The sequence below is a fragment of the Triticum dicoccoides genome, chromosome 1A (genome assembly GCF_002162155.2).
Source record: "Triticum dicoccoides isolate Atlit2015 ecotype Zavitan chromosome 1A, WEW_v2.0, whole genome shotgun sequence".
In the NCBI taxonomy this organism is placed as follows: domain Eukaryota; kingdom Viridiplantae; phylum Streptophyta; class Magnoliopsida; order Poales; family Poaceae; genus Triticum; species Triticum dicoccoides.
The window spans coordinates 267,533,776-267,545,034 of NC_041380.1; the positions used below are offsets into that span (position 1 = coordinate 267,533,776).

The 11,259-nt window shown below is 44.8% G+C and overlaps 1 long non-coding RNA gene across 2 annotated transcripts; it reads right to left on the reverse strand.

The window, feature by feature from the left end:
- Window positions 1–5,903: 5,903 nt before the first annotated feature.
- LOC119268308 lies at window positions 5,904–9,501 on the reverse strand. Of its 2 annotated transcripts, XR_005133083.1 has the most exons (5): window positions 9,114–9,501; window positions 8,641–8,738; window positions 8,367–8,563; window positions 7,645–7,752; window positions 5,904–6,208 (listed from the first exon to the last, which is right to left on the reverse strand). It is a non-coding gene; the product is annotated as an uncharacterized LOC119268308 (long non-coding RNA). The 2 variants fall into 2 exon arrangements; XR_005133080.1 differs by having other exon boundaries at window positions 7,645–8,563.
- Between the last annotated feature and the right edge of the window lie 1,758 nt (window positions 9,502–11,259).

Sequence of the window (11,259 nt, forward strand, 5' to 3'; positions counted from 1 at the left end):
CGCTGCAGAAGCAAGGCAGGCGGTGGATCAAGGAGCTGCCGGTAGTTCTCTAGTCCCTCAGAACGACACCTAACCGAGCTACCGGGCAGACTCCCTTCTCCCTGGTCTACGGGGCGGAAGCAGTTATCCCCACGGAACTCATTTATGGGTCCCCTCGAGTGCTTGCCTATGATGAAGTAGCGCAAGATCAGCATCGGCGTGACGACGCTGTGCTACTCGAGGAGAACCGTCTCTGGGCTGCTACGCGTGTTGCACGCTACCAGCAAGCCCTGCATCGCAATCATAGCCGCATGGTTCATGACCGGTGTTTTGAGGAAGGTGACCTTGTCCTTAGGCGTGTTCAGTCTGCCAAGGGTACAAACAAGCTGTCATAGAAGTGGGAAGGCCCTTATCAGGTGGTACGAGTCACCAGACCTGACGCGGTCCGTCTGGAGACCAGGGATGGCACGCAATTCCAAAACTCATGGATTATTGAGCATCTCCGTAAGTACTACCCATAAGGTGCGAGGCTGTCGGGCACTGCCCGGCAGCCACCCTTTTGTACAGGCCTTGCCTCAGTTGCATGTAACCCCTTGTACAAAGCCGGGACGATGAGCCCGTGCAAGATAAAATATAGAAGTGTTGTGGGGGGGCCCGATCGAGATCGCATGCATGCACGAGCACACCTGAATCACCGCATAAGCATTTCATGAGCATTTGCATTTGCATATAGATAGTATTGCATCCTGCATTCATTCTCATCTACATGGAGTTGCAGGTTCTTGCCATGAACTTGACTTCGACAAGGGGCAAGAAGATTGCACGGCACAGTGATCCCCGGCAAGCCAAACAGATAAGTTTACCTCTTGTCCATTAGTATTCTGTAAGCTATAACTTGTGCATAGAGAAACCTCACCACTCTCTTGAAACCAGGGTGCTCCCATCCTTGGCTCGAATGCTACTTCGGCCTGGATGGTCGCAGTGGCCCTTGATAAAAAGGGAGTGGGCGGGGGCCTGGCACCTCAGTCTGTTCCCTGGCAGACAAAAAGGGTGCCAGCAGGATATCCTTCCGGGGAAAACTCGTTTAATTACAGTAAAGAGGCACTCCACCTCTGCATGGACATATACATGCACGGGTTCCGGGCAAGGTTTATCTCTTTCATTGACATGCAGATACAAGTACAAGCATTACAGAACACGAAGATGGAATCGAGAGACTACATTATTTGAATTAAAATTTGGCGATTGCCTACAAGTTTAAGATTGAAAAAATATAAGTGCCCCGTGATCCCCTCTTTTCGTTTTCCCTCCTTCAGGCACTGCGGCGGAAGGAGGAAAATATGAGAAAATAAGCACCCAAGCAGCAGCCCGCCCTGGTCCTGTCAGGGTCCATCAGGCACGGCTTGACAAGACCAGGAGTGGCAAGGCTGCGAAGGAGGAGTGTGAGAGATGGGGCGGCGCCTTCTGGTCACCAGCTCCAGAGCCAGCAAGAAGCCCCGGCTTGAGCGCCAGTGGAGTCATCCACCAAAGCTCAGCCGGAAGACTGCTGGAGGTGGGGAGAAGGCACCAAGAGAACATCCCTCCCTGGCTATCACCCGAAGAGGCTGGTGATGACGGTACCGGGGAGGAAGGGGAAGAGCGGGAAGATGAGGCGGCAGGATGACAGTCGGAGGCGAAGGCATCCACGCCATCGTACTCCGACCTGACCCCCTGCCACCCCCGCCTTCTCCGTCTTCCCTCGCTTTCTCCTTACCACCGTTGCTCCCGGGAAGCGCCAAGGCTCCGGTCCGACGCCTCCAGCGGAGAAACAGCAGGCAACTGGAATGGCTAGGGGGGCTCGAAGCATGCCGCGTCCCACCTTGACGGGCAGGAAGACGCGCCTCCCGTTGACGTCAGCCCCAAGGCCTCCGGGAGAGACGGAGCTGGGATTGCCAATGATCTCCAGCCCGTCCTCCTGGACTAGCTTCGATGATACCAAAAGACTCACCATGCCAATGACCAGGCTCACTCCCCAAGCATCAGCACTGTCATGAGGCAACAAATGCCCCGAACTAGAGCCCGGGGGCTGGCCCCAGGATTCCTTCTTCAACGTGACCAGCAATGATCAAGGGAAGAAGAAGGAGAAAGCAAAGATGGATGGGTCTGCCCTCCTCCACCCCTCCCTTTTATAGGTCGGGCGGGAAGGGCAACTGCTCCACCCATGGGTGATCACCGCCCTCCTCCGCCAATTCAAGGCGGGCGACCCCTTTCCAAGGTACTCTCCTGCACCACGCGCCCCCGTTACCTACCCCGTGCGATGCATGCTGCATACGTGGCTAAGGATAAGAGCGCGTTATGGGAAGAGTAAATTGGCAGTTTCTACCTCGTGCGTTAAAGTCATTCACGAGCCATCACTGGAGCGACCCCACCATTATTGGCGTTACATCACGCACGGGGAAACCGGAAACTGGCCCGCAATCAAGGATGATGAAGCAGCAACGGAAAACTCAAGGGGCCAACCCCTTCAGCAACCTTGCTTGTGCACTTATTAGGCCCTACCCCGAGGACGCTCGCGTTCGGGGCAGGCCCGAGGGCTTCTGTCGGTGCAACAAACCCTGGGTCTGTTGCCCAGACTATGAACAAGCACAAGATCCAGATTAAAACACCAACCCAAAACAGGGATTGAAGGACCAAGGGATTTGAAGAACCAACTCGCATCCCAGAGAGACCAAGATTGAGCCAGAAGAGCAAAATACCGGCAAGAGAAGGGCCTCCCTTGCCGGGCAGGCAAGCCCGACAAGGGGCAAGGCCACCACAGGAAGCAGGCAACCGAGGCACAGCAAGGTCTGCCGGGGTTTGCGGGAGCAGAACCACCCCACCAACCACTCAAGCACGACCCACGTCGTCGATCACTGCGGTGTCAAGCCGCGAGATGACTAAGTGGCAGCCATTCGCCACACGGCAGCCATTTCCTACAAAAGAAGCCTATAGATGACACGTCCTGCAACGTGTCAAGGGAACAGGCGCGGAGCTGGCAAGATAGCCCGACAAGCCTTGCCGGGCGACCAGTGATGTGACACTAAGCGGTGCATTCAATGCACCCTGTCAGCCCGCAGAGTTAGGTATGATAGCACTGTTTGCTATCATATCAATGGATAATGACTACTTTTCCATTGTGGTGGCCCCTTAATATATAAAAGGAGGCCCATGGCACTCATAGAAAGGGTTGGAAAGTTGATGAACCCAAGCCACCATAAGCGCATAGTCGCTGCGGCCCCGAGGCAAACCCTGGCGGGCAAGTGTACTACGCACCACCACGTTCATTCCACCATCAATCCACCATAGCAGAAGTAGGGTCTTACGCCTCGCGGCTGCCTGAACCTGGATAAATTGCTTGTGTGCTCCCCGTCGCGCTGTTGTACGCTGGTCTGCTCTTTGTCCAACGCGCCCTCCCCCTGCCGAACTAGTAAGGGGCCACCCGGTCCCATAGGTGGCCGCGGATATCCCGCGACAATCGGGTATGGGCACTCCCCTTGGCTTGCTCCAAGCTTGGGAGAGGTGCCCCGGTATCGTATCACCTCCACTATCTTTTGGCTTTATTTACCTTAGTTTGATCCATAGTTATCTTTTGCTTTAGATGAATAAAAGTTTAGTTCGATCTTTTCTTTTCGGGAGTTTGCTTAGTGATCTATCTTTGTAATCGTGTGCGAGATATATAATAAAGTTTAGTTGGAGTTTTGTTTTCTTTACTTTTATGTTCAATAAAAAAAGAAAGGAAATAAATGAAAAAGATCATATGCTAATCTTATGGTAAGTAATGACACCACATAAGGAAAAGTATAAGTGGAAAATTTTATTAGAGATTGACAAACATAGCATTGGTCAATGATGCAATTCATGAAAGAATTAATAAGGGAAGATAAGATTCACATGCAAAGACACTATCTTGGAAATCTTTTGTGATTGTGAGCCCCCATCAAAATATTATATGCCAAAATTGTTGACTTTGGACAAGGAAGACAACGCAATGATTTATGTTTGTTCATATTCACATAGAAGTTATATTGTCATAGATCCTTCGACATGTGGTGCTTGCCCCCTTTTGTGCTAGCCAAAAATTCCGCACCAAGTAGAGATACTACTTGTGCATCCAAAAACCCTTAAACGCAAATATTATTTTCAAGAGTCCACCATACCCACCTAAGGATTGAGTAAGATCCTTCAAGTAAATTGTCATCGGTGCAATAAGGCGATAAAAATTGCTTCTAAAAGTGTTATATATTTAGTGTAAGAGAAAATTGAGCGTTGTAAAAACTTGTGATGGCAAAGAATAAAAGCGACAGACTGCATAATAAATATTGCTATAATAAGGGGCGATATAATGTGACATTCTTTTGCACCAAGGGATTGAGCATACAAACAAAAAGCGCATGGCAACCTCTACTTCCCTCTGTGAAGAGTCTATCTTTTACTTTTACTAGTGGACCTGTTGCGCCAAATGGCGCAGAGGCACGCTAAATCCATGTGCGCGATGAAATAAATATCCATGGTTTAATCCCCTTTAATAGAAAACATGATGGATTTTTATCTAAAATGAGATGAATATACACACTTTAATTTGATAGCATAAAATACTTGATACCATGTTCTCAAAGACCCATTTGAAATCATGTTTGCATTGAAAACATTTCAATTTTTCAGTGTCTTTGTGTTTGAGCAAAAAAAAATACATAGGCTTTTGTTTAAAAAATATGTACCTTTAAAATCATGAGTGCTTTCAAAAAAATCATTAGTTAAGAGCTTTAGATTTGAGCAAACATGTATGATTGGAGCTTTAGCCCATCTATATAAAAATAATGAAGGAGCATCAAACATTGAATAGCAGATAAACAATAGTTCTAAATGTCCCCATTATAGCAATAGCTATCGTCTATGACATTTGTTTTATAACAATCAAACATGCCTAAAACATCATTTCTATTGGATCCACATAACATGTATTTATGGTAAGGGACATCATCACATAGATTAAACAAAAGGAGGGATTAGTCAATAGTTCAACACTGAAGCATCAACAGTTGCATGTCAAACCCAAGGTGTTTTGAAATTATTTGACTTTGTTAGTAGAAGTAGGTTTTAGCAACCACTTAGGATACTGATCCAAACCCTTCAAGGTGAAAAATGAAGGATAATTTATCTTTGAGATTATATACTTGAGTATATATATTTCATTATCTTAATCAGGTAACATAGAGCCGAATGGCACAAGGTCCAAATTCAAACCCAGAGTATACCACATTTCCTGCATTAATATGGAACTTTGTATAAAAATTTCATGTATTAGTAGGTTGCTCCAATATTTGCATCTTAGTAACTTTAGGTTTGAGCAAGTACATAAGGCATGAATGTAACCCTTGATCCATTTGCGCCCAAGCTGGTGTGTTTGGAAAACATTGGGTCTTTGTTGGTAAAGTTAGGTTTTAGCAATCACTTAGGGTGATTAAGAGCATCATTGTGTCTCACATACATAGCCTGGCAAGTTTTAGGCAGCATAGGTGATTCCATAAACTTCAGTACACAAAAACATAGAACCAAAAAAACATTTCAACATTATCTTAGCAGAAGTGGTTTTACAAAGAAAAATTTGGGAGTTATAGGCTGTACAACAAAGATTAAAGAACCAGAAGATGTTATATTGTTTTTGAAAGGGCGATGACAGAATTGCCAAAGCTTCATTGCTAAGTTTAATTGACAGAATGTGCGTACAAAGGGATGCCAATGGAACAAAAAATGGGCTGACAGCCTTATGCCTTTTTCCAGAAAGTGTCGCCATGGAGAAACTTCTGAAGAGAAACAACAGAGAATAAATGCTTCACAATTTGGCAATACTCAGGACCCTTTTAATAATTGAAATTTAGGAAAACGTAAAGGTACGTTGTATGATGGCAAAGAAAACTAAAGCCACTCAATGCACATTCCATTTTTTTTCTCAACGCAGGATCATTAACCATTGGTCCATTTGTCTCTCATAAACTGAGTATCACAATTATAAATATCGTTCAAGGAACACAATTACATGAAAGGGTGCAGAGTCACGCCCAAAGCTATCACTACCATTGAATGTTATACCAAGAGGAGAGCAAGAAGGACTGTCAGCCGGGCTTGCCAGAGTTATAAGACAGTCATTATCTTCTCCTCGATCACAACTTTTACCAGATGCCGGTAAGAAGAGGCCAATATGCAAAGGATCCTGTAACACAATGAATCAGATTAGAATCACAAATTCTAATTGTTATAAAAACTGGGGCTGAGTGTCAGATAGCAGATGTGGCATAGCTATACACAAGCATTGCCTGCATGCAACACAGGATAGCTACATATTGCTGTTTCCCAGCCCAGGTAATTTCCAAAGCTTGTCACAAAATATTTGGCTTATCTGAAGCTTATAACACATTAATGTTATTTCTAGCATTGTTCAGCTAGACTTCTCATTGCTATACACTCGACCTAACCAAGCATTTAAGTGAGGCACTTATAATTGAGCAACATCATAACAGTTCTACTCCCACCGTTCCTAAATATAAGTATTTTTAGATATTACAATATGGACTACACACAGAGCAAAATGAGTGAGTCTACACTCCAAACTACGTCTATATACATCCATATGTAGTTTCTATTGAAATCTCTATAAAGACTTATATTTAGAAACACAGGGAGTACTTATTAGGACAAGGTTCAAGTGCAGCTTAAAATATGAACAATTAACTGTACTTCTCTTTCTCTTGCTGAAAATCACTCTCTTGCTTAAAAATCACAATACTGCACCTGTGCCTACTTATTTTGTGATCAGTGGCCATGTGCATGCCCAAACCTGAGATTATGATTCTTTTTTCGCCTTAGCCTACACACCTAAATCAAACCCGTAAGTAAGCATGTCATTTATTTATAAAGCAACACCACATCAGTCTAATGTTCCAAGAGCAAGGGCATAAAATATTCAGAGACACGCAATTAAGATCATGCAGTCACAAATAAATGATACGATACTAAATCTATACAATTTGTCATCCAATCATTTCCATTCCATAATGATGTTGCCAGTTTCATTGGATATCTTAATTAGGGATTAACTTATCCCCTCCTGTCCAACGTGAGGCGGCCAAGGCGGGGACGCAGGAGCACACCACGTCAACGGGCTCCCGAGGCGAGGCGCCACGACCGGCACTCCCAACAGCGTCGCTCAGCCAACATATACACATCTCGTGAGCAAACATACACATGATGCACACACTGTTTCTAATTTTATTTTATTTTCTTCTCAGATTGTGCCTTGCTCAATCTGCAGTTATGCACGCCTTTGAGCAAACTATGTTGTAACTTTATCACTTTTCATAGAAGGAAAAAGCTCATGATTTCAGAAGCAAGGTATACTCATTGGTAGCTTCGTTCAGAATGTGTGAAACCACCACATTCAGGTATATATTCAGATTTTTCTCTATTGATTCAGACAAAAGGCACACAACCGAGTCAACCACAAAGAAACCATTAATTCATATTACATCATACACACGTGAAGTCAAGCACAATCTGCTCCATGACAGATTTTGCTAACTCTACCACTAAACTAAATCATGAAGATCAGTAGATCACTGAAGAAAAAGAACAAAGAATGCATGTATATACCTGTAGATATAAGATAGACCTGTAGGTGGAACAACGTTATGTATATTAATTTTGCAATATGTTCCTGTGTAGGAAAGCTAAAAAGAGAACCTGAATGCCTCGTCATTCCTGGGAGAAAACAATAAGGGAAGCAACATAATATGATACATATGAGTAATTTGGTATGTCCACCAGCAAAAAAAATGTTATGTTGGCGGAACTGTAGATGTTTTGTTGGTTTAATTAGATGTTGATTAAAAGCGGTAAACCCCATTTTCTTTATCATGGGCAAAAGTTAGAACCATAGGTTCAATGCATGGGAATGAATAACCTGATAAAAACCTCTTTACCACGATAGTCTATAGAACACAGATTCATTATCTTATATAGTGAGCCTACAACAGATTTATGAGTGTCAGCACCAAGCTTTAAGAAAAGCATGTGAGCTTCAGAAGAGTTAACCAAGCAAAACGCAAACTTCATATAATAATTTACAGAGAAGAGAATTATAATAATCATGCTAAACTTTTGACATGCTCACTATGGTTGCCATGTAGCATGGGGGTATCCTATAGAAACATGAAGCAACTATTAAACAGTAAAGAAGATCACCAAGTACAGAAGCAACGATCAAAGCACCTTTTGCTCCATGCAAGATTTTGGGGAATTCCATCAAAAACGAAATCCAGGTGACTCATCAGTTTACATGCAGGAAAAGATTACTGGGAGGCAAGTAGAATTACCCTTCTTTTCAACATATAATACGTGTGGATCTGATTCGTCTGCATAGCGTCCCACAAGTATGATCAAAATGGTAGGTAGAACAAAGGTGTGTGATCCACCAATCACTGCAGGCAATTAGGTAACCAAAGAAACTCTTTAGAAGGGTGTTGATTCCAGCCAAAAACATCAACATCTGCATAAAAACTGCCCTGTCCTCCTAACAAAGGTAGAACACCATCAGTCACCAATCGATAGCTTCAGTCCAATGCAACAGTAGTAAACTTCTGATCTTACATTGTTTCCTCCCATCTGCAGAGCGACTGCAGAGCGTAATATAACAATAGTTCACAGCAAGAACAGGCAGCGTTGAAAGCCAAGAAGAATGGACTCCGCTGCATTATGTAAAATTTCATGGTCAAATTTCAGAACCAGGTTTCTCACTGAACACATGAAGATAAGTTATAGTGGAAGTGTATAGATAAAACTATTTCTACAGTGAAATTGTCCAGCTTTCAATAGAAATACTTCGGAAGCCTATGAAAAAGATGAGGTAAATGAAAGCAAAACATATGTAGTTAGTACATCAACCTTTGAAAAAAAACAGATAATGGAATAGTACAAACACTAAAATGTCTACTTCCAGATCCATGGGCGTGCAAGCACCATGGAGTATAATTGCAGAAACAAATGGAAATATATGGGATGAGAAGGATGAGGGGAAGGAGCAGGAAGAGAGGCAACGCAAGGGATTGAAGGAAGGAGCTCACGTAGAGAGGTGCCGCCAGGAGAAGCGGAGGGGGGCACGGCTGCGTGCTCCAACGACGGCCTATCTCGCTGACATTCGCTATCCCTGCAGCGACGGCACACACGTGGATCGGCCGCTCCTCACTAATGGAGGCAACCTGGCGAGGGCGTAGATCGGACGCTCATCTTCGTCTTACCTAAACTGCCGTCAGTGGAGGAGCAAACGACGAAGCAGCGGGGCTGGGAACGGTGGCTGGGCGAGCCGCGGAAGAGGGAGAGGAGGAGGCGGCGCCCAGGCGGGGTGGAGGACAGGAAGAAGGGTGCGGCGGCTGTGTGTGGGGGAGGGGGGCTTGCGCGAAGGAGCGGACGGCGCGGCTGGGTCCTTTCTGCGCGCACGTTCTCAGTAGCGGAAAGGAAGGGACAAGCCGCCCATGCCGTCTCCTCTTCTCTCTCCTATATCCCCAGGCAGCGCAGCCACCGCAACCGACAATCGGGACCAGGAGAAGCACGGGGCCACACGTCATCGTGTCGGCAGAAAAATGTGCGCACCAGCCGGGTGCACATGCGCCGGCCCACCCGTCCGCAGCTGACGCAACAACTCCCCACGACGCGGGCAGCGCATGAGGGCATGTACAATAGTGCTATTTTACAAGTGTCATGTAGGATAAATGATGAGATGGAGGAGAGAGAACTCGTAAAAAAAAGGCTTGTCTTCTCTTATTTAAGATAAGACAAGAGATGATATCTTAGCACAATATGTGTCACCACGTTTTTAGAAATAACTAGTTATGAAGATAAAGCTCATCTTTTTTTTGTCATCTCTTAATTACATGTAAGACCTAAGATAAGACTATGTTATCAATCATTGTACATGCCCTGAGGACCGATGCCGCAGTAGTGGTTGACCAAGGAAATACATAATCTAAATACCATGCTCTAACCCAATCCAACCGACGTGCGGGACTAGAAGCAACACTGCCCCACCCGTCCTCGTGAGAGGACAGGCACGGGCGCACAAGCCGGGTGCACATGCGCCGACAAAATTCTCCGCGGCTGGACGCGTCTAGCGGGCAATCGTTTGCCCGCTAGTGCCCCTGGCAGCCTCCCCTATTAGGCATGTTTCGGTCCCCCCTCAATACAGATTTGGAAAGTAAAGAGACGACCGTCTACCATATCCCCCCTTCCACCCAGCTTCTCTCCTCTCAACTGCCCCTGCGCCCATTGGCCCCTCCCTCCTTTCTTCTTCTCTCCCCACCTGTCCCCACACTCTTCTTCTTTTCTTCTCCCACATGCAAAAGGAGGACGGGGGTAGTGAATCCACCCCATCGAAAGGACCTGCAATGGTTATGCCATTAGAGCTTAAAAATTGAACATATTGATCTACAAATCTAAAGCCAAAAGAGAGAACAAGAGAGAAAAGTGTGATCTCTTCTCACCTTTGTTCATCGTGGGTGCAAACTTTTCTCCCATTGCGTTTTTCCTCATTTCTCTAATATCCTGCAATGTTTTGTACTGCGTCCTGTTGCAACAAAAACACAGGGAGAGGGGGAAAGTGAGCAGCTATAGTGGTTTTTGTAGGGAGGAATAAAAAATCCTGACAACTACTAGTTTTGTTGTACATCCAGAGAAACCCCTCTTGTTTTCCTTAGATTTGCTTTGGAATCAGAAGTATGTTAGAATAGAAAAGCAGCAACTTGTAGGGTTTGTTTAAGCAAAAACAGTATTGCCAGCGAGCAATTCCTATGTTCTCCAGGGTGTAAAAAAAGTGTGAGCAACTACTTGAGCACTTTTGAGCAAAAGAAAAGTGGGTTGAAGTGAGAAAATCATGTATCCCCTGATAAACTGTAGGAAGGTCGTGAGGTTGTTTACGCAAATTCAGTGTTACCATTAAGCAAAATTTTGTAGATTTGTTGTCATGTACTTACCGGATGACACTTGTTTTTCCTTAGATTTGTTTTGGAACAAGAAGTGTGTTAAGAATAAATAAAAAAAAAAAAAGCAACTTATAGGTGTTATTTAGGGAAAACAAGTGTTACAAGTAAGCTCGTGGGTGCTAGAAAACTTTATGTCCAGAAATAAAAAGTTTGTGAGCAACTACTTGTGCACTTTTAAGCAAGAAATTGGGCTGAAGTGAGCTACTCATGTGTCCCCCTAAAAAACTGTAGGCAA